Source organism: Oryctolagus cuniculus, chromosome 6 (genome assembly GCF_964237555.1).
Source record: "Oryctolagus cuniculus chromosome 6, mOryCun1.1, whole genome shotgun sequence".
Taxonomy (NCBI): Eukaryota; Metazoa; Chordata; class Mammalia; order Lagomorpha; family Leporidae; genus Oryctolagus; species Oryctolagus cuniculus.
In genome coordinates, this window is record NC_091437.1 from 95,230,417 (window position 1) to 95,249,743 (window position 19,327).

General features: G+C 41.5%; 1 protein-coding gene across 5 annotated transcripts in view; it reads left to right on the plus strand.

Annotated features, from left to right (window-relative positions):
- The first annotated feature begins 9,529 nt into the window (after positions 1-9,529).
- SULF1 (sulfatase 1) overlaps positions 9,530-19,327 on the plus strand; it is a 194,829-nt gene continuing 185,031 nt past the window's right edge. For 3 of the 5 annotated variants that reach the window (XM_051844555.2, XM_051844551.2, XM_051844554.2), the window contains exon 1: positions 9,530-9,907. The gene's annotated coding sequence lies outside the window, so the exon portion shown is untranslated. The remainder of the gene's footprint in view (positions 9,908-19,327) is intronic. The other 2 variants (XM_051844556.2, XM_051844553.2) reach the window with 1 other exon arrangement.

Consider the following 19,327-nt stretch of genomic DNA (forward strand, 5'->3'; position numbering starts at 1 on the left):
TCAAATGAAGCATCAGAAAATCAGGCACGGTATTGTCCTGAGAAGCTCAAGAATGACAATTTAGATTCCCCTGGGTTAATTAGAGGAATTAGAAATGACTATTAAGAATGATATTTTAATGACTGCCATGTGGACATGTACCTTGTTTTTAAAAATCAAACACATGTAGCTGTTAGGTACCACAAAAGCCATAGCAGGTAACAGAAGTGAAAGGCAGTCAAGGCTCCAACATAAAGAATTGGTGTGACTAGGTAGACCTACCAACCTCAGTGGAATTGAATATTACCTGAGCACCTGCTTTGTCCAAGGGCTCCAATGTCCTTGGGTTGATGTGGTGAGGGAATGACATCCCTCTCACTGAATGCAAGAGACAGATCACATTGGCAAAATTCTTCTTGAAGGTTCATCTATGTCTATCATTTCAGCACAAAAATAGAGCCTTAGTTCTACAATTTATGGCAATCTCTGAAATACAAAAATAAGCTGTAGTTAAGTGAAAGGAGACTTTGGATGAATTACTTTATCACTTTAAAATTCTCATAAATTGCAATTAATAGGAAGGGCAAATTCATTAGCGATTTAGGCTTGAAGGCAGGAGTTCACATCCAGATTCTGCTTCTTAATGGGTATTTGACCTTGAATCTAAATCAGTTCTCTTGACTGTGAAATACAGCTGGTACCTTCCTTACCCGCGTGTCATGATGAAATTAACCTGAGTAAATACATTGAAAGGACTCACAATGGGAGTTCCAAAATTATTAGAATTATTAGTGATTATTATTTTTATTATAGTAAGAATTTAGAAGAAGAAACAGTCTTTTTCATGGGTTAGGTCAGCAGTAAACAACAAGTGAAAGCAAAGTGTAGTATCAGTGTAGTCCAATGAAAAATACATCAATGCTTGCAAGGTTTCTTTTAGCAAGAGAAAATTAAATTTTTGAATAAAAATCCCCAAGAAAATCTTTTCAGAGAATAGATTTTATATTTATATATGTATGTATGTATGAATGTATATATAAATTCTGTTTGTGAAATAAATAAGAAACATGGTAATTAGCCTCCAAAGTATGTTGTCGTATAGCTTCTGGCTTTAATACTATAATTGATGACATTAGCAGCAATTATGCCATTAATTAAAAATCTGTATTGTTGCTAAGCAGAAAAGAAACAAACTACTTCAATGTTAGTGTCTGACATATTTACACACAAAATAAAAGCTTGAAAGGGCTATTTAGCATAAGAAAGAGTTAACATTCATTTAGGGGTGTCTTTTTTTTTTTTTTTTTTTTTTTTTTTTGAAAAAAGAGGTTTGTTAGAAAATACTGTGCGGGAGGGAGGGAAAGTGGGAAGAATCACTATGTTCCTAAATCTGCGTATGTGAAATACATGAAACTTGTGTAACTTAAATAAAATTTTAAAAAAAGAAAATATGCCCACAATCTACCTTTAAATTTACTGCAAAAATTTTGTGACTGCCCTTTTAACAGTCTCAGGAAGTTTAGCCAATTCTGTAAATAATAAGCAGACCGCACTTTAGAAGTTAAGAGAGAAAGAGCCAGTTTTCTATTTGATTTAGTTGTATTTGTGCACATGCTAGTGTGACGACCAAGAAGGACTAGCATACAGTTAGGTTATTATGTCAATATTTTAGATACCTTTCTGAAAACATCTATCAAAATCCAAGCTCTTATTTAGCCTGCAAAAATCACATTGATCTATTGAGTAAACAACAAAACATTGCTGCTCCTTTGAAGAAAACTAAATTCCATGGAAACAAACCTTTTCTTAACATCTATCTGTAAGCTCTGGTTTCTTGGTCAAGACTGTCACAGAGGTAAGCTTGGGCATTTGTTACTTAGAAACTTTCACACACATACTTACTTCCCAGTAGTTTTAAGTGAGTGGTAGGTACACATTATGTCCTTAGTGAGAAAGGAAAGAGTGCCAAGGAACCATATTCTGCTTTTGAATCTCTATGAACTCAGTAGGTCAGTTTACTGAGAAGTAAATGCCTACAGCAAATCGATTTCAAAAAATGCTGTATCTCCTCCGAGGTGCCAAGCTCTGTGGTTGAAGAAACAGCTCATGGAAATTCTACCAAGACAAGCAACCCACCAATGCTGGAAACTTGTATTGAAGAGCCATCATGTAAATGCACCGTGCTGTGTTTGGAGAGAAGATATGCAAAAACAGAAGGCACAGTTTCTGCTTTCAAAGAGTTTCTGATTTTGCAATGACTTGACTTTGGAGTCTAAGAAAAAAAAAAAGTCCCCCTCTTTTTCCTACTAAGAGGTTTTTTGTTTTTTATTTTTATTAAACAGTATCACTTTTGCCCTATGTCTTCATTTTTCTATTATCTTCCTTTCTTTTTTTTTGCAAGGCTTGTTTATTTATTTATTTGAAAGAGTAACAGAAAGAGAGCAATAGACACACAGAGATGTTCCATCTGCTGGTTCAACCCCCGGATGGCCACAATAGCCAGGGCTGGACCAGGCCAAAGCCAGGTGCCCAGAACTCCATCCAGGTCTCCCAATATGAGTGGCAAGGACTCAAATACTTGGGTCTTTATCTGCTGCCTTCACAGGCACCTTAGTAGTAAGCTGCTCTGAAGTAGAGTAGCCAGCATTGTTACTCTGATGTCACATGCAGGTACCCCAAGCGGCAGTTCAGCTCACTGCACCACAACGCCCACGCCTCTATTGTCTTCTGTTACGTTGGTTCAATGATTATCGCTTTGCCACTAAATTTTTTATTTCTTCAACTCACCTAAGGCTCAGTTTTACATTTCAAATTTTTTAAATAACTCTGAGAAAAGCAGAGAACTCTCCTTTTTGAAACTAGATCCTGGATGAGGGGCAATATACTTTTGTTAATGTCTTGAACATGAGGAAATAACCGGGACACATTCCTGCCTGATAATCCAATTGTTTTACGACCCAAGCAAGGAAAACTTTTTTAGTTCAGAATCTGCTGTCCAGTTCTTCTAAAATCTATACAGCATCAATGTCATTGAGACATCCCTAAATCTCAGTCATATTTTTTGTAAAAAAAAAAAAAAAAAAAAAAAAAAAAAAAAAAAAAACATGAAAGAAAGAGAGGGAATGACAGGGTGATGTGCCCCCCGGGTCCCATCTCAATTGTTACAGTAAAGCACAGCCATTATAAAAATCACTTTAAACAGTGTTTATTAAATGAATCTCCACTGCACTTATAATAACACTACCTACGAGCTCTCACGCCTTTTAACCCTTCTGAGGGTTTAATGAAGAAATACTGCATAACTAAAGGAATTTTTTGTATCTAAATTTACACAGATTTCTCAAGTTACATAATATAGCATGTATAAAGCACAGTCACTCCAGTTTAGGAGAATCTTTGCAGTTTAGAATTTTGTTTCTAATGAAAGCACATTATTGAGAGAAAATAGATAAGCTAGTAGATTAAATCTTCGGGTGTATTCCCAGTTCCATTAATGACTCAAATGTTACCCTTGTACCTTCCGCAGCCTCAATTTTCTCCTTTCTCAAATAGATTTGGGGAGGTGGGGTCAGAGGCACTTTTCACAGTGGATCAATCCCGCTACTTGAAGTACTGGAGTCCTCTATCAGAAGTGCTGATTCTGCTTCTGATCCAGCTTCTTGCTAATGCGCCTGGGAGGCAGCAGGTGATGGTCCAAGTACTTGTGTTCCTGACACCCATGCCAGAAACACAGTTGGAATTCTGGTCAGAATTCTGTCTTTCACCTGGCCCCAGCTGCAAGTATTGTGGGCAGTCGGAGAATGAACCAGCAGATAGGGGATCCTCTCTCTCTTTTTCTTTCTCTTTGCCTCTTCCTCTCTCTTTCTGTCACTCTGCCTTTCAAATAAATAAATCTTTTTAAAAAATATATATTAGGGAGAAGGCTTTCATCCTAACATGCCCACACCTCACATTCACAAACCCGGATTTTATTCCCAGCTCCTGACTACGACTCCTTTTCACTACGTAGACCTTGTAAAGGAAGGCAGTGGTGATGACTCAAGTAATTGGGTTCCTGCCATCCACACGCAAGACTTGGATAGTGTTTGAGGCTCTTGGGTTCAGCTCCACCCCATACCTAGCTTTCACCAACATTTAAAGAATAAAACAGTAGATGAGAGTTCTCTCTCTCTCTTCCCCTCTCCCCCCCCATCTGTTTCTCTCTGTGTGTGTCTCTGTTTCTCAAATACATAAATAAAATGCAAAATTAAATTGAAAATACATTGTGTGTACACTTCCTTCCAAAAGCAAATTCTACTTCATTCTCTGGACAACAGTGATGTTCCTTATTGCTTCCAGTTTTCATTCATACTAATTACTTTAATTAGGAAATGTGCATATTATAAAGAGAAGGTAATTATCTGCCTTATTAGGCTCAAGGTGTAATTCATCACAGATAGCAGCAATCCTATCTCTAGGCACATTCGAACAATAAAACCTCAAGTTTCTATTACTGAATCCTCATTTTCCTCTTAGTCGATATCTATTCTCTCTATTATATCCCATAAATTTAATTATCTTTTCAAATGAAGACTAAATACTGATTCCTACAAGTATGGTTTTAGAATGAATTTTGGAAATTTTTACCATTCTTTGGAATGCAGCATCTTTCATTAAAATACCCCATGGTTATGTCATTGTTTCAAGTCATTTCCTACCCCACCTCAGTTTCCCAGGATTATTTACAGTGCAACCACATAGCACTTTTCAACAAGCTTCAGGTTTGTGTTTCCTGAAGGGAATTCACTACATTGATAAAACCATTTCTCTGGTACGAAACCTACTGCTGGCTCCAGTACCATCTCCTACACGGTGACATAATCACAGCAAACACGAGCAAATCTGGTGCTTGTTGCCCAGCATGTGAATTCATTTAACAAGCGATAGTTCCCTCTCGTTCTGAGAACAATTTGGCTCAATGTGAGTAAAGGCAGTAAAGTTTAGTTGGAGAATAAGGGGATATCTGAAGTTGTGTAGCCTTAAGTAATGTAAATATGCAGGTGTTCCAAATTACAAGATTTATTGCGTCTCTAAAATTTATGATGTGAATGACAAAGGGCTAATTGCTTTTTTTAACTTTCTTTTTTTAAAACTTTTATTTATTATTTATTTATTACCTATTTTAAAGGCAAAATGAAAGAGGGAGAGGGAGAGAGAGGGACCGAGAGAGATAGAGAGATCTTCCATATGCTGGTTCACTCCACGAAATGTCCACAACAGCTGAGGTTGGGCAGGCCAAAGCCAGAGCTCAAAATCCCATTCACATCTCATACAATGCAGAGCAGGAACCCAGCCACTTTAGCCACCACCTGCCACTTCCTAGGGTGTGCATCTGTAGGAAGCTGGATCCAAAGTGGAGCAGGGACTGGAACACAGGCACTCCCAATTTGGAATGTAGACATCTTAACCACTGTGCCGAATGCCAGCCCTAACTAACTGTTATTCCTGTTTCTAGGATCATGGGATTTTTTTTTTTGTCATTTGCCTAACGGGAAAAAAAAAATCTAAGAAATGTTACCATCGAAGAATTCGTCAGTGTAAGGAACTTCACAGATTTCCATATCCTATCAGACACAGCATTGATGATCAGAATTTTTCATTTCCTGTTTCTAATACTTAGATTACAGATGACATCAGATGCCAACCTCCTAAACTATTTTAAGAATAAAACATTCCATTAGAATTGGAGGAATCTTATCCTCAATCACTTGCATGTCAAAATTGGTAATGAGAAAGAGTCAGCAAGAGTAGTTTGTATGAAAAGGAGAAGTTGTAATGCTATCATTTCCATCTACTTTTACCAAGACTACACATGCCCATCAAGGGTGGGTGTTTAGCTTAACAGTTAAGACACCTGCATCCCAAACTAGTATCCCTGGGTTTGGAGTTTGGCTCTGGTTCCTGACTCCAACTTCCAGTGAATGCAGACTCTAGGAGGCAGGTGGTTTGATAGCTTCCATACACCTGGGAGACCTGGACTGATTTCCTGGCCACTGGCTTTGGCCCCTGGAAGGAGCTGTTAACGTGCATTTGGGAAGTGAACCAGTAAATAGAATCTCTCTCTCTTCCTCAAACTAAAACAAAATGTTACAACCCTAAAACAAGGCCAACTCGAAAGAATGCTTGCTTCTAAGTCAAGGACCGATTACCTACAAATAATCCTTAACTGAAATTGAGTTGTGTCCAGAGAAGTAAATTCAGCACAAATGATGAAATCTTGGGGCTTATTGAGCTCCCCAAATTCCATGTGTTTGCGGAAGACCTCTCCACACCCTTCACATCAGATTCTTCAGCTGTAGTCACAGGCCCTGACTGTAGGGACTGCAGCAGCAGCATCTGCTCGTGGCATTATGGTACACAATAGCTTGTGAGTGTGGAGATGCTACAGACTCACACACACACACACACACAAACACGCGCTTACACACACACGCAAGAGTCTGGCGAGCACTTCTCTCAGCCTCCCCATCATTTGTTTACTGCGCTCAAGTTGGGATTCTTGGCCAATTTACAGTGCAGGGGGAAAAGAACCCTGGTGTCTTAAATGCATTAAATCTTCATGTTAGCCCCCTGGCTTGGTAAACCTTTCTGTTAGTTTTGTTCTCTTTTTTTCAAGCATGACAAACAAGTGGATTTTCTTTTTCACTTTAATGATTCGTTCAACAAAACCAGAGCAGTTTAGGGTTTTCGGCAAGGCTGATAGGTGGCTCTGCTTAATGAGGTTTTTATTATACTGTATTGGCCTCCCTGAAAAGAAATTACGAGCCCCACACAGCTGATAATAGAACAAGACTGCAAGAAACAATAACCAAAAAGGGGTGGAAATTAGTGCGGTAGCAGATGCACGCGTTGTAGCTGAGGGATTAAATGGCACTTCCATTCTCCCTTGGCCATCATTGTGCTAGCACTAAAGTGAATGCAGGCACTTATGTGCCAGGGATGTGCGCGCGGGAGACATGGATATGGCTATGGACCCGCTGCACCGCCATGTGTGGGGGAAGAGGGTGGTGACTCAGTCTAGACAAAGATAAGTGAAACTCCGAGTGCGGGGTTTACAAGGGCTGGTCGGTTACCATGGAAACTAATTGGAGCTAATAAGTAAAGGGACATTTTAACTGTGGGAACAGAATAGGAGGGGGCTATTCTTCAATATCACCGTTACCTACAATTAATCTTTCATTTTAGGAGCGTGCGTGCTTCATCCCTAGGCCAAAGCTCTTCGCTCCGCACACGCCCTCACCCTGCTCATCCTGACTTTAAAATGCTGGAGAGCATCTCCTAGAACGTGCTGCACTTTAGGTTTAGATCTTTCAAGACAGAATCAATTTCACTTTTTTTTTTTCCGCCTTAAAAAATAAACTGTTTGCAGATGGCAAGGCGAAAGGAAGGGAAGTAATGGAAAATTCTTAACTTCGAAACTGACATTCTGCTGAGCACTAGAGCTGGCTACGGGGAGAGGGGGAGCTGGGACCTTATCCTGCAGCACCAGCTTCAGGTTTTTGTTTGAGTTGATTTTCCCTAACAAAAGCATTTCAGCCCAAGAAGGAAAAATGTGTCTTTGTGGACTCATTGTGCAATACTTTTCAAAGGTAATCTTTACACTGTGCAGACTCTAGGTATTAAGAACCTAGCAAGTGCCTACTATCTATTGTATGCTTGTATTTTTTTTTTAATTTTAAAGCACATGTTGAGTAAATAGCTGAGTTATCAATGAAAGAAGAGTGACTGAGCCGTAATGAAAAGATTTACAAAGAATAAAATATTCACGTTGAATAGCACTATAAATTATAATGTAGGTCCTAGCCAGACCCATTTGGGAAACGTCCTGTAGAAGGGGGGTTACGAGCATCGCGTTGATGAAACCTCTACAGTTTCTTAAGTTTTCCTTTTATAACTCAATTTGCAGTTTCAGGGAAGGCAAACTACCTTCACAAAGTCTCCAGAGTCTTCAAAATCCATGCAATGGAGGTAATCCAGATTTCCAGACATAGACCTGGTTGGATTAATCCCTCCTCCCCCCAAAAAGAAAAAGGAAACAATTGCCTTACAATAATTGGCACCATTAAAAATTTATGGTGCCCCAGGGAAGTTTTTGCTCTGCCCTGCCACTTGCTATTGTTGGGACTGGTTAGGTTGATGATGTTGATGCATTGAGGCGATCAGGAGTCCAGGTTTAGTGAATGCATTCTGCATTGTGAAACAGATACTTCATAATCACTTCTGGGAAGAAACAGAGCAAATGACGCAGGACTCCTGCTTCTGACTCTTTTTTCTTTCTTTTTTTTTTCTTCCCTACAGCTCAGCTTTAGGAAAAATTCCTTATCTGAAAATTACAATTCTCAACCCAGTGCTTCAGAGAATTGTACCAAGAGCACATGCTAAGTGTCTTAACATAACCTCCCCTGTAAAAACAAGTTAATCAAGTCCACGTTGTGAGAAATTGGAGCAATTGTCTCTGTGGTTCTGGCCCTCCCAATATCAGATGTCTATAGTCTAACTCTGATGCTTGATTCAAGGTTCAAGGTGCTTTTTGTTTGTTTGTTTGTTTGTTTCCAGTCCAAAAAATTCAAAGGGTGCAATATTTAAAATGTTGGCTTCCAGTAGATACTACTCAGAACTGGTACTATTTAAACTCCTGTTTTCTCTCTCAGATCATCAACATCTACTAGACATCTGATGGAATTTTTGAAATGGTAACATCACAAGTCATCTATTTCCAGTTTTCTTCTTAAAGTACCATAATAAGCATGGCTGTTTTGTGGTTCAGACTACTATCAAAGAAATTAGTTCTATAAACCTGTTAAGAGAAATACTACTACTACTACTAATAATAATTACAATAATACACATAAGAAGGAGGTTTTTAAAAAGTCAATGCTTGGAAACATTGCAAAGCAAAATTGTTAATGGGCTGCTTGAGCTGCAGGAACATTATAAGTGCAATTAACTAGAAGCCAATAACCGTGATCAATGACAAGTCTCATACCAAAGGATGTCTGAAAACAGCAAGTGAATTTTTTTAAAAAGCCACCTTTGTCCCTGGGAGTGCATGCCATTTTACTCGAATAGCACTGAAAATGATTTCCATTGGCTCTTTCTGAAGTTCTGCCTGTGGCAAACAGGGACGGTGCATGGTCAGGCAGAAGTTCGGCTTTTCGCTGCGCCCCCTGCTCCCTCCCGCCCAGGAATGCAGAAGGCAGCCACGATCTCCGATCTCCTCGAAGGAAGGTGGGAGTTTAGATTTCAAAACGTAGATGTCACACTTCAGTGCAAACTACTCCCACGGCAACGCTTTATCCGCGTGTCACGATGAATCTGTTATCTCCTACGGGGGTGGGAGAGGGAGTGGCTTGCCAAGCAGACTGCCCTCTGTGAATCGGCAGCAAAGGAGTTTTAAGTGTCTCCGGGCATCCTCGCGAGGGTCCCCCGCGTCCCCAGGGGCACAGCAGGAGTTGTGAAAAGTAACGCACAACTGGCCACCGGCGTAATTCGTTCCCTCCACCTTCCCTCTGGCACCTCCCACTTCTCCTCTTTTTATAGCAGTCCTTTCTCTGCGAAAATCTCAGGTTACTTGACTGGGAGTTCTCAGACCTCCAGTTTCAGCCCTGCCCTCTGCCTCTCAATCGGTAAGAGACGCCCAGCCCCAGCAATTGGATTGGGCAGCCTGTCTTGACACACCACTGTGCTGAGTGCTTGAGGACGTGTTTCAACAGATGGTTGGGGTTAGTGTGTGTCATCACATTCGAGTGGGGATTAAGAGAAGGAAGGCTGCCTGGCTGGAGCTGTGTGGTCTTCTCCAAGGGAGAGTTGCAGGCACTAGAACTGCTTGGCTTTGGGAAGAAGAGGACGAAGTCGTTTGCAGCAGCCACAAGAAAAGCAGTTGGCTCAGGTAAAGGAAAAGACATTGAATGCTTCTCTCTCCCTCTCTCTTCTACCGTAGTTTTGAGCGGAATGCTAGCGCAGCACACGTGTCAAAGCCAGTTGTTGCTGTCCTATCAATGCTGCAGATAACTGCGCACAGAGCTTGATGCTTGGCTGTCTTTGTAGAACGAACACTTCTCCTGCCTGGCTTTTGAAGGTGTAGCTAAGAAAATGTGTTTTGGAGCCATGTGTGTACCCTTTCGTGTCCCCGTTATAAACTCAAAACGGGAGCCATAAATCGCTCGTAAAAACAAAACAAAACAACAGACAAGGTAAAGGGAGCATTTCTTTTAGCTTTCACAGTCAGAATTCACTCTCACACTGTTGCATTTTGCTACTGGATGTGTAACGATTCCGTTAAGGACTGATGCCTGGGTTGCTGCTGATGGAAACGCTTCCTTAACTGATATGTGCAAGGTAGATTATGTCTGATTTATGATAGGGCAAAGAGTTTTTAGACATTTTTTTTGGAGTTTGGCTGCAAAGTTTGGAAACTGCATAAGAGAAGGGGCTGCCGGTAGTCCGGTTTGAAAACAAAAATGCTGGGAGCTGGAAGAAAAGCAGAAAAGGAGGAAGGAGGAAAATGCTCTTTAACATAACCCTCTTGCAGCTGCAGGGGGAGCAGATGGAGGTAATTCATTTGCAGATCTGTTTGTGAAAGTTTTACAAGTCATGGAAAACTAAAGTAGCATCTCTGTAATGGATCATTAAAGTCACTGCATTTATGGGTTTTAAACAAGCTATCTGAAGTGTTAATTAAATGTAAATAGATTTTCAGGCTTGGTTATAAACAAACAAACAAAAAAGGTTTTCATTATAAATTAGTCATTGGAAATTAATGGCCATCCGGTGCCGGGGCAACATAAAATGAGTTGTCATCATGTATGTGAGTAGTCGTTAACCGCTCTGCCAGAAGCACCTACCAAAATTAAACTGAACTGAATATAACAAGGAAGTTGAGGCCAGTGTACTATGTTTAATTTGTGGTATTGGAGAAAAAACAAATTTAGAACTCGACGCCCTATTGTAAAAGCAGGGATGAAAATAGGAAATCCTCAGTCTTGCAAACTTTGGAACCAGAAAAGTGAGCCGCTCAGTTACTGTTTTTGCCCCCAAATTGACTTCTCCCCTACACCATCGTGCCTGTACCTGGAGAACACGGTAATTCTTACTCGCCCTGGACATCACATTTGGTAGAAAAACCCAACAGTGTCCTCATTCTCTTCAGGTGAGAGTCTATGGAATCATACAGTCCAGAAACTATTCGCAAAAGGGAGCTGTTTCGTCATTTGAATAACAGGGTTCATGGCTAGTGTTTTGTGATGTCAGAATTCAGCTGCATAAAGATGCCTGTGAAGTGAGGTTTCAAGTTGCCTTACAAATTTTCCCAAGCAGACAGCTGATTTGTTTTAAATTCTGTTTTTTAAAAAGTAGACACTAAAACAGCATGTAGCGTTTAGTTGTTATTCCGAATAATCTCTGGTTATCGTCTCCAAAATGTCCTTCCCTGAGAAAATATCTCATAAATAACCAGGCACTTACTCTGACAGAGTACTATCTGATTCCTGATATTACATAACCAAAAGAGGACTGAGTTCATAAGCTGAGGTCTTTTGGAATTCCAGTCATTCCATTTTGGCTTTACAATGGAACTAGAGTTTAAAAAAATAAAGACAGAAAAGCCAGCCAGTATCTCTGGTTGTATCAGCATTAGAACCACACGGACAGCACATGCTGTTGATTCATGCCATTTTTCACTAGGGGAGAAATATTTCAGGAAAAAGTAAATTTCTTCCTCCCAGGCCGGATTTCCTGCATGTGACGGGCATGAGGTCAGCCTAACCACTGCAAGGTGCGGTTTCACCAGGGAGCCCCAAGAGCCCAGGTCCCTGTATTACAGACTGATCACAAGGCTGCCTCTGCAAGACCCTGAGAATACCGAAGAAGCCTCTCCATGCCCCCCCCACCCCCCCCACCCCCACCTCCCCCGATCATTTGTGTGCAGCAGCAGGCAGGATAGAAAGAGGAAGGAAGTGTTGAGAAAGAATACATTCACACCTTGAAGAGGCGGACTTGTGTTTTTGTCTCCCTAACTGGGTAATAGGAAGTGACTGAGCCAACTGCAAGGGCTTTCGGGAAGAGGCACTGCCACAGGCAATCCTAGTTTCTTGTCGAATTCTAAATCTGCTGGGCCAGATGGCAAACATTCAGAGCCTTATTTATGGTGACTTCCACATACCTCCCTTTGACATTTGGTCTCTTCCTGACAGAGCTGTGCTGCTAACACACATGAAGTTCCCATCAGCAGCTTCACAGCTGTAAAAGTGTTTGAGGACACGGGGGATCCCTCCCAAGGAAGTGAAAAAAAAAAAAAAGTTGGGAACGGGGAGACCTGGAGTGCACCGTGGATGCATCCCTCTCTCGAGGTGGGCATTACCTAGGTGGGCATTACGACGCGGAATCGCGGAGGTGAAAACGAGCTGAAAGCTCCGCTCCCCAGAGTTACGCGGTGCACAGGAAGCCGAAAAGACACAAATCCAGGTTTTGACTGAACGCGTGGTGAATGCTGAGTGCAGACCGTTATCAAAAAAAATAACAGGGCTCCACTCTGTTTCCCTTAAGGAAATTTATGTGACTTCCGGCAGATCGCCACGACCACTTCCGTTATCACGGTAGAGACAGGTGCCAAGTGGGGCACTTCTCATTTCCTTTGCTCATCCTGTATTCATGTAGGAACGGATGGGGTTGGGTTCTTTTTTTTTTTTTCTGCGTTGTGGATTTAAAACAGATTTATTCTCTAAAAATCCTTAAAGCAGGATTTCTGATGCTGAGCTATATATAGTATTGAGATTTCCCCGACTGTTGCTATGTGGATGAGGCCAACCAATGGGTCAGGTCAGGACATCTGGTTCTTTTTGTCCCTGTGCAATATTTCTGTGGGGAAGAAGATGAAGTAAATTTCAGGGGATTGAAATTTCTAAAAGCTGACTCTAAATAGATTGTTATTTTTATCTTCATTATTGACTGTGGGGGAAAAACAGGCTCATGTATGAAAGTAAGTCTACAGTCATATGGCAAATTCACCTTTACTTTAGGTTAGATCCATGAAAAGAGAAATGAAAATATTTCGTGGAAAAGGTTTATCCTGAAATATGTTTCCTATTTAAAATATCTTCAATTTAATTTCAATATGCTGGGGAAGAGGGGGATTCGCCTGTTAGCTTTTTTTCCCTAATATTCTCTTCTTCCCCATAACCCATCTGTCATCAAATTCTGTGAGTCTTCCCTTTAAAATGTCTTTCACATTTGGCCCACAGCTACCCTCAGAAGGCAGCCATCATCTCGCATGTGTGGCTGTGGGACGTAGCAGCCGTCTTCTACCTTGCTCCATTGCCATGTCCCATCCACTACTTGCAGACTGAGCTGCTCGCCACACCACTTCCATCAAAGCCTTTCTCATCTAAGGATTACCACATGGTGTCTCCTTCCCCACAGGATGAAGTTCAGACTTCTCTGTCGGATCTGTCATTGCCCTAACTTCCTTCCAACCCTATTCCTACAGCGTCAGAAGTCTGCCCTCCCTCCAGCTCCAGTCACAAGCTCAATGTCTCCCCCTTGCTCATCTCTTCTCTCAGCCCTAACGCTCTGGTTTTCTATCTTGCCTGTAGAGCGAGAGTTCATCACCAGGTGCACAGTCCCTTCTGGTTCTATGTGCACAAGGCTGTGTGTAGAATGGCACACTGCTTCATCCTCATTACCTCTACAGATTTATCCTTCAAAGTTGCAGCCGAAAAGCCACCTCCTCTGAGAAGCCTCCCCTGATCTCAACTTCTACAATGATGGTTTATTTCCCTTGAGGCCAACCAATAGTTCTCTATGAATTGAATTTAGCATAGTTGACTTATTGTTTTTAAATTCTGCTTTATCATTTGCTTTAAAAAAAAAAATCCCTGGACCTCTCAAGTTGAGTGACATGGACTACTAGCCTGTGTGTTCCATAGAAGACACTAATAAATGTGTATGTAGAAATTCACTGTAAGGCTAAATAACCTAGGTACCGTCCTCTCTCTAGTTTCTCTACTTTAGAGCCATGACTTGGTTCTAGTAATTTCCACCCCACACGTGGGAGGAAGGGGGAAAAAACGATGAACCTCAATTGCTTTTACTTGGGGGAATCTTAGGAAAATGCCACTTAGGCAGAATGTGAAATTATTCCACAAATTTAAGTTTGAGTATTATATGAAAGACCCTCCCCCCTCAATTTCAACTTTTTATAACTGTGGTAGAAATTACCTCTGTTAGCTGTCTCTCTATCACAGGAAATTGCAAATGTGACTTTCAGGCAGGTGAGTAAAAGTATTGGGTGCCAACAGACCTGTGTTCTAATCCAGGGACCAACCCCCGCTAGCTGTGCAGCCTTGGACCAGTGACCTAGCTGTTATAAGCTTCAGTGCCTCCTCTATAACCCTGTAAAATGGAGATATGAATGCTTACCTTCAGAGTATTATGAAGACAATGGATGAAGCACCTCACTAAGTGTGTGTCCAACATGGGATGTCCGATACATGAGAAAGAGGGAAGGTTGATGGGTGCATATGTGGATACAGATCTAGGCTGCAGGAATGTGTTTCTCTCAGTTATGGCAATCATTAATTCTATCTATTTATCATGAACCTTTTCCTTCTTCTGCCACCAAAGGCGGGGGTATAGGAAGAAGGAAAAAGAGAGAGAGAGAGAAGTGGAGTTCTTGGTATTTAGGGATTTAGCGCAAGTGAGCTGATGGACAGCAGTGACAGCAGGGAGGAGCGGGGTGCTGGGTCCTGTGTGAGGGGTAATAAAGAGCAGGCTCCAGGCTCCTGTGCTGGGCAGGAACAAAGGACGGGATCAGAGGACCCCAGCAGGGAGCTGGATTCACCAAGGGTCATGTGCTGCTCTTCCTTCCTCCCCGCACACTATTTAGAAAGAAATAATAACTTGGCAAAACACCGTGGAGAGTCGGGTCAAGCTTCCAGAAGTAATTGGTAAAGCAATATACCACTTAAACAAAACAGGGGGCTTGGACCTTTGCCGTCCTTCACCTCCAAGGCAAACTGAACAAAGAGCTAAAGGCAATCAGCTTGAGCACTTGTCTTTTCCCAAACCCTGCACCCCATCAGACATGGAACATTCTGCTGGTGCCTTCTCCCCAACCCAGTAGGGCAGCTGACTGAGAAATTCTCTAACAAAGCACTGAACGCCACTTAGAAACCATGTCCTTGACCACTGGTCATTCAATTCCAGTTTTCAGGATCTTGGGATAGATGAAAGGATATGTTTTCCAACCCTGATCATCTGGTCTGCACCTGCCCTGGGCCAGGGACAGGAAAGAAACGGGAACTTCTCAGGATGGCACTGTTTCTAAAGCTCGCTCCCTCAGCCCAGCCATCGTGCATGTAGTACTTTCAAAGAGAAGTTTCAACAGTGATGTTGCTTGACCTTATCTTCAACTACAGTGGCTAAACTGTTTCTCTTTGCTCCCAAGATATATGGTCCATGTACTCCTGTGCAATAGTGTGTTAAGCTTTTGTTAATTAAAAAATAGTAGCTCCCTACTTTACCTTCTACCTTATCTTTCTTAGACCCTTTTTTATAACACAGGTGCAAATCTAAAGGAGTTTACTTCTACGTTTCTAAAATGTGAATCTAGGGGACTTGATCATGCTATGGTTTAACCGTAGTGGGTGTAATTAAATTAAATATCTATGCTATGAACATGCCATGTTTCTAGATGAAAAGCCATAATTGTACAAGGTACAGTCTTCCAAAATTATTCTACGAATTTCATATCATACTCATCAAATGCTAGCACAAGGTTAAATGTTGACAGTAGGTGGAGAGTTTGGGAACTCACAAGAGCCCATATGGCTCTTGTTAAATTAAAAATAAAAAAAGATTGTAAAGTTCATGTGGATAGTAAATTCATGAGCAAGTCTAGACATCTTTGCAAAAGAAGAGTATCAGTATAAGGCAGGGACTTGTCTTACCACATATCTAAGCATGTTATAAAATAATATTTGAATTTTCTGTTCCTAAGCAATTGATTCTGATGTGGATCTTCATCTATGGTCATATAGTTTTACTATTGCTTCATTTCACCTCAATTTTTTAAAGGTTCATTTGGTTGAAAGGTTGAGTGACAGAGAAAAGGAGAGAGAGAGACAGAGAAAGAGAGAGAGGCAGGGAGGGAGGGAGAGAGAGAGATTGTGCACTTCCATTTTCTGTTTCACTTCCCAAATTCCCACAACAGCCAGACCCAGGCCAGGTCAAAACTAGGAGACAAGAGCTCCATCTGAGTTTTCCATGTGGGTGGCAGGAACCCAAGTACTTGGGCCATAAGCTGCTGCTCCTTAGTAATTAGAAGAAAGCAGGATAATAAGTGCAAAATAGCCAGGACTTGAACCAGGCACTCCAGGATGGGATAGGGCATCCCTAGTGGTGGCTTAACCCACTGCACCACAGTGCTTATCCCTTACCTCTGTTGTAATCTATTCTTTTTTTTTTTTTTTAAAGATTTATTTATTTATTTGAAAGTCAGAGTTACACAGAGAGAGAAGAGGCAGAGAGAGAGGTGTTCCACCTGCTGGTCACTTCCCAGATGGCTACATTGGCCGGAGCTGCGCTGATCCAAAGCCAGGAGCCAGGAGCTTCTGCCGGGTCTCCCACGTGGGTGCAGGGGCCCAAGAACTTGGGCCATCTTCTACTGCCTTCGCAGGCCACAGCAGAGAGCTGGATAGGAAGAGGAGCAGCCGGGACTAGAACCAGCGCCCATATGGGATGTCGGCACTTCAGGCCAGGGCGTTAACCCACTGCGCCCCTGTAATCTATTCTTTGGAAGGCATTGCCCAAATCTTTAGTTGAACTACGAACTACTGCTGCTAGGTATTCATTCTGTTGTTACAATTAACTGAGCTAGTTTTTTTTTTTTTTGCTTTGTTCTATGACTTTTTTCCTATCTGCAAACAGGACTACTAATGCATGAAACTTTTCCACTTCATAGAATACCAAGAAGGCCTGAAACAAGGTTGTTTCAAGCTCAGGAAAATGTCCCTGTATTCTCTAAATGAAAGATGCCTAAAAATTACCCAATACTCTCTCTCTCAATTTTTTCTGAGCAATAATTGCAAATTCCTAATGACCAAAATGGAAAACTTAATTCCAGAGAGTGTTGTTTATTGTCCAGTTTAGTAGAATGGTGTTAAAACTTATAGGCAACAGCTGCTATATTAATTCAAAATAAAAGGGAAGGTTAGGCTATTACAAGGTGTTAGCCATCCCAGAGTCAGGGTGAAAAAAAGACATTAATTGCATTCAGAGTGTGCATTTATAGATAAGTCTCTTTAGAAGCATGCACCTGTGGATATTATCTTCAAACTCACATCACTAACAGGGCTTAGCACCAAATTCACCTTTCTATAATCTAACGTGCTCTCTAAATAGACTTCCTGCCAGTGTAACACCTCCCCTTAGCCTTCACCTGCCAATCATCAATCTCTCCCCAAATAGAATGTCCAAGCAGGCAGATGTGCTTGGCAGTGCATCCAGAACTTCTTGAAACTTTAGTGTTTAACTTTCATCTGACAAGAAGTGCATCCCACAAGAAGAGGCCCCTGCAAATCATGTTCTCCTTTTTTTCCTCTTGAGAACGTCATGCTGCTGTGTTAAAGGAATATAATCCAATCATGAAAGCATAAGATATGCAATACTTTTTTTTTTATTCTGGACACTTAGAGTCTTCACACGTGTTATCACGTTCTTTTTCATGCATGACATCTATATTTAGTAAGGGAGATTTGGGGGTGTACTCAGAATCAAACAATTTAAACCTCTTTACTTTCCAGCAGTTGAGTTGATGTTCTTAGAACAGCCACAATATGCCTCTTAAGTAGAATCAGAGCCAAAAGGAACAGGCCAAACAAAGTTCCATTGTATTTAAGAACTTCCTGTGTGTGTGTTTCTATCTCAGGTGCAGAGAGGTCTACAAAACAATATAGGGTACCGTTCTTGCTGAGAAGGCATATCCAGGTTACCTGTAAGGAGAAGATATACACACACAAAATCCCAGGAGCAATGCAAAGAAATTTTTTGGTTAAATATCAGTTATTACATACTCATTAAATGAAAATGGCTGTCAACAGAGCCCCCTGTTGGAGAAGCTGGGATCTGCTCTGGGCAGGATCTGTTGCATGTCCAAACCCATCACTTACAAACTGCAGCTGTGCCCTTGGACTGTGTACTCACACTCTCTTTTGCTTCTCTATAAAATGGGACTATGGTTTTCATAAAGGGTTGTTTATAAATCATATTTTTCTTTTAAAAGTAGGATGTTTTTTAAATTTTTAAAAATATATATTTATTTATTTATTCAAAAGGCAGAGTTACAGAGAGAGTGAGAGAGAGAGAGAGAGATCTTCCATCCACTGGTTTACTCCCCAAACTGCTGCAACAGCTGGGGCTGGGCCAGGCCAAGCCAGAGCCAGAAGCTTCCTCTAAGTCTCCCACGTGGGTGCAGAGGCCCAAGGACTTGGGCCATGTTCTGCTGTTTTCACAGGAACACTAGCAGGGAGCTGGACCAGAATTGGAGCAGTCAGGATTTGAACCTGTAACCATGTGGGATGCTGGCTCTGCAGGCAGAGGCTCAATGTACAATGCCACAGTATCAGCCCCTTGAAATGTTTTAAATCAAAAGTTTCATATAGATGCAACTTGAAAATACAGTAAAGGGAGTAGCTTGGGCAAAGAGAAGCAAGAGGTGAGAGGAAGAGAAAAAGAAGAGGAAGAGAAAGAAAAGTTTGGAGTAAGAGAGGAAAAGAAGAGAAAAGAAGAGATAGAGTAAGACTCTTCCTTGTGCCTCTACTCTGAGCCCTTTTCCTCTCCCACACCCTGCCCCCTTGTTTATTTGAGAGACAGAGAAACACAGACACAGAGAGAGATCTTCCATCTGTGGGTTCACTTTCCAAATGCCAAAGCTAGGATCTCAGTCCAGGTCTCCCACATGGGCGGTGAGGACCCTCAAGCACTTAAGTCATCACTACTGCCTCCTAGGGTGTGCATTAACAGGAAGCTAGACTTGGAAGCACAGCCAACCTCTGAACCCAGGCACTTGCACATGGATGCATATGGATCCAAGTTGCCTGTTAACCACTGTACTGAAAGCCCATCCCCTTTGGGCCCTTCTCTATGTTAAACATGGTCATGTCCTAGCTAAGGTAGACTGGAGTCTAGGGTATCCTGGTACATTAGGTAGAGAGGTTGGACTTTACAGTTAAACTAAGTATTTTTTTTTCAGGAATGGGAAGAGAGACAAAGAAAGAGAAAAGCAGACAATTAGGAGGGTCCCCAAATTCAAATA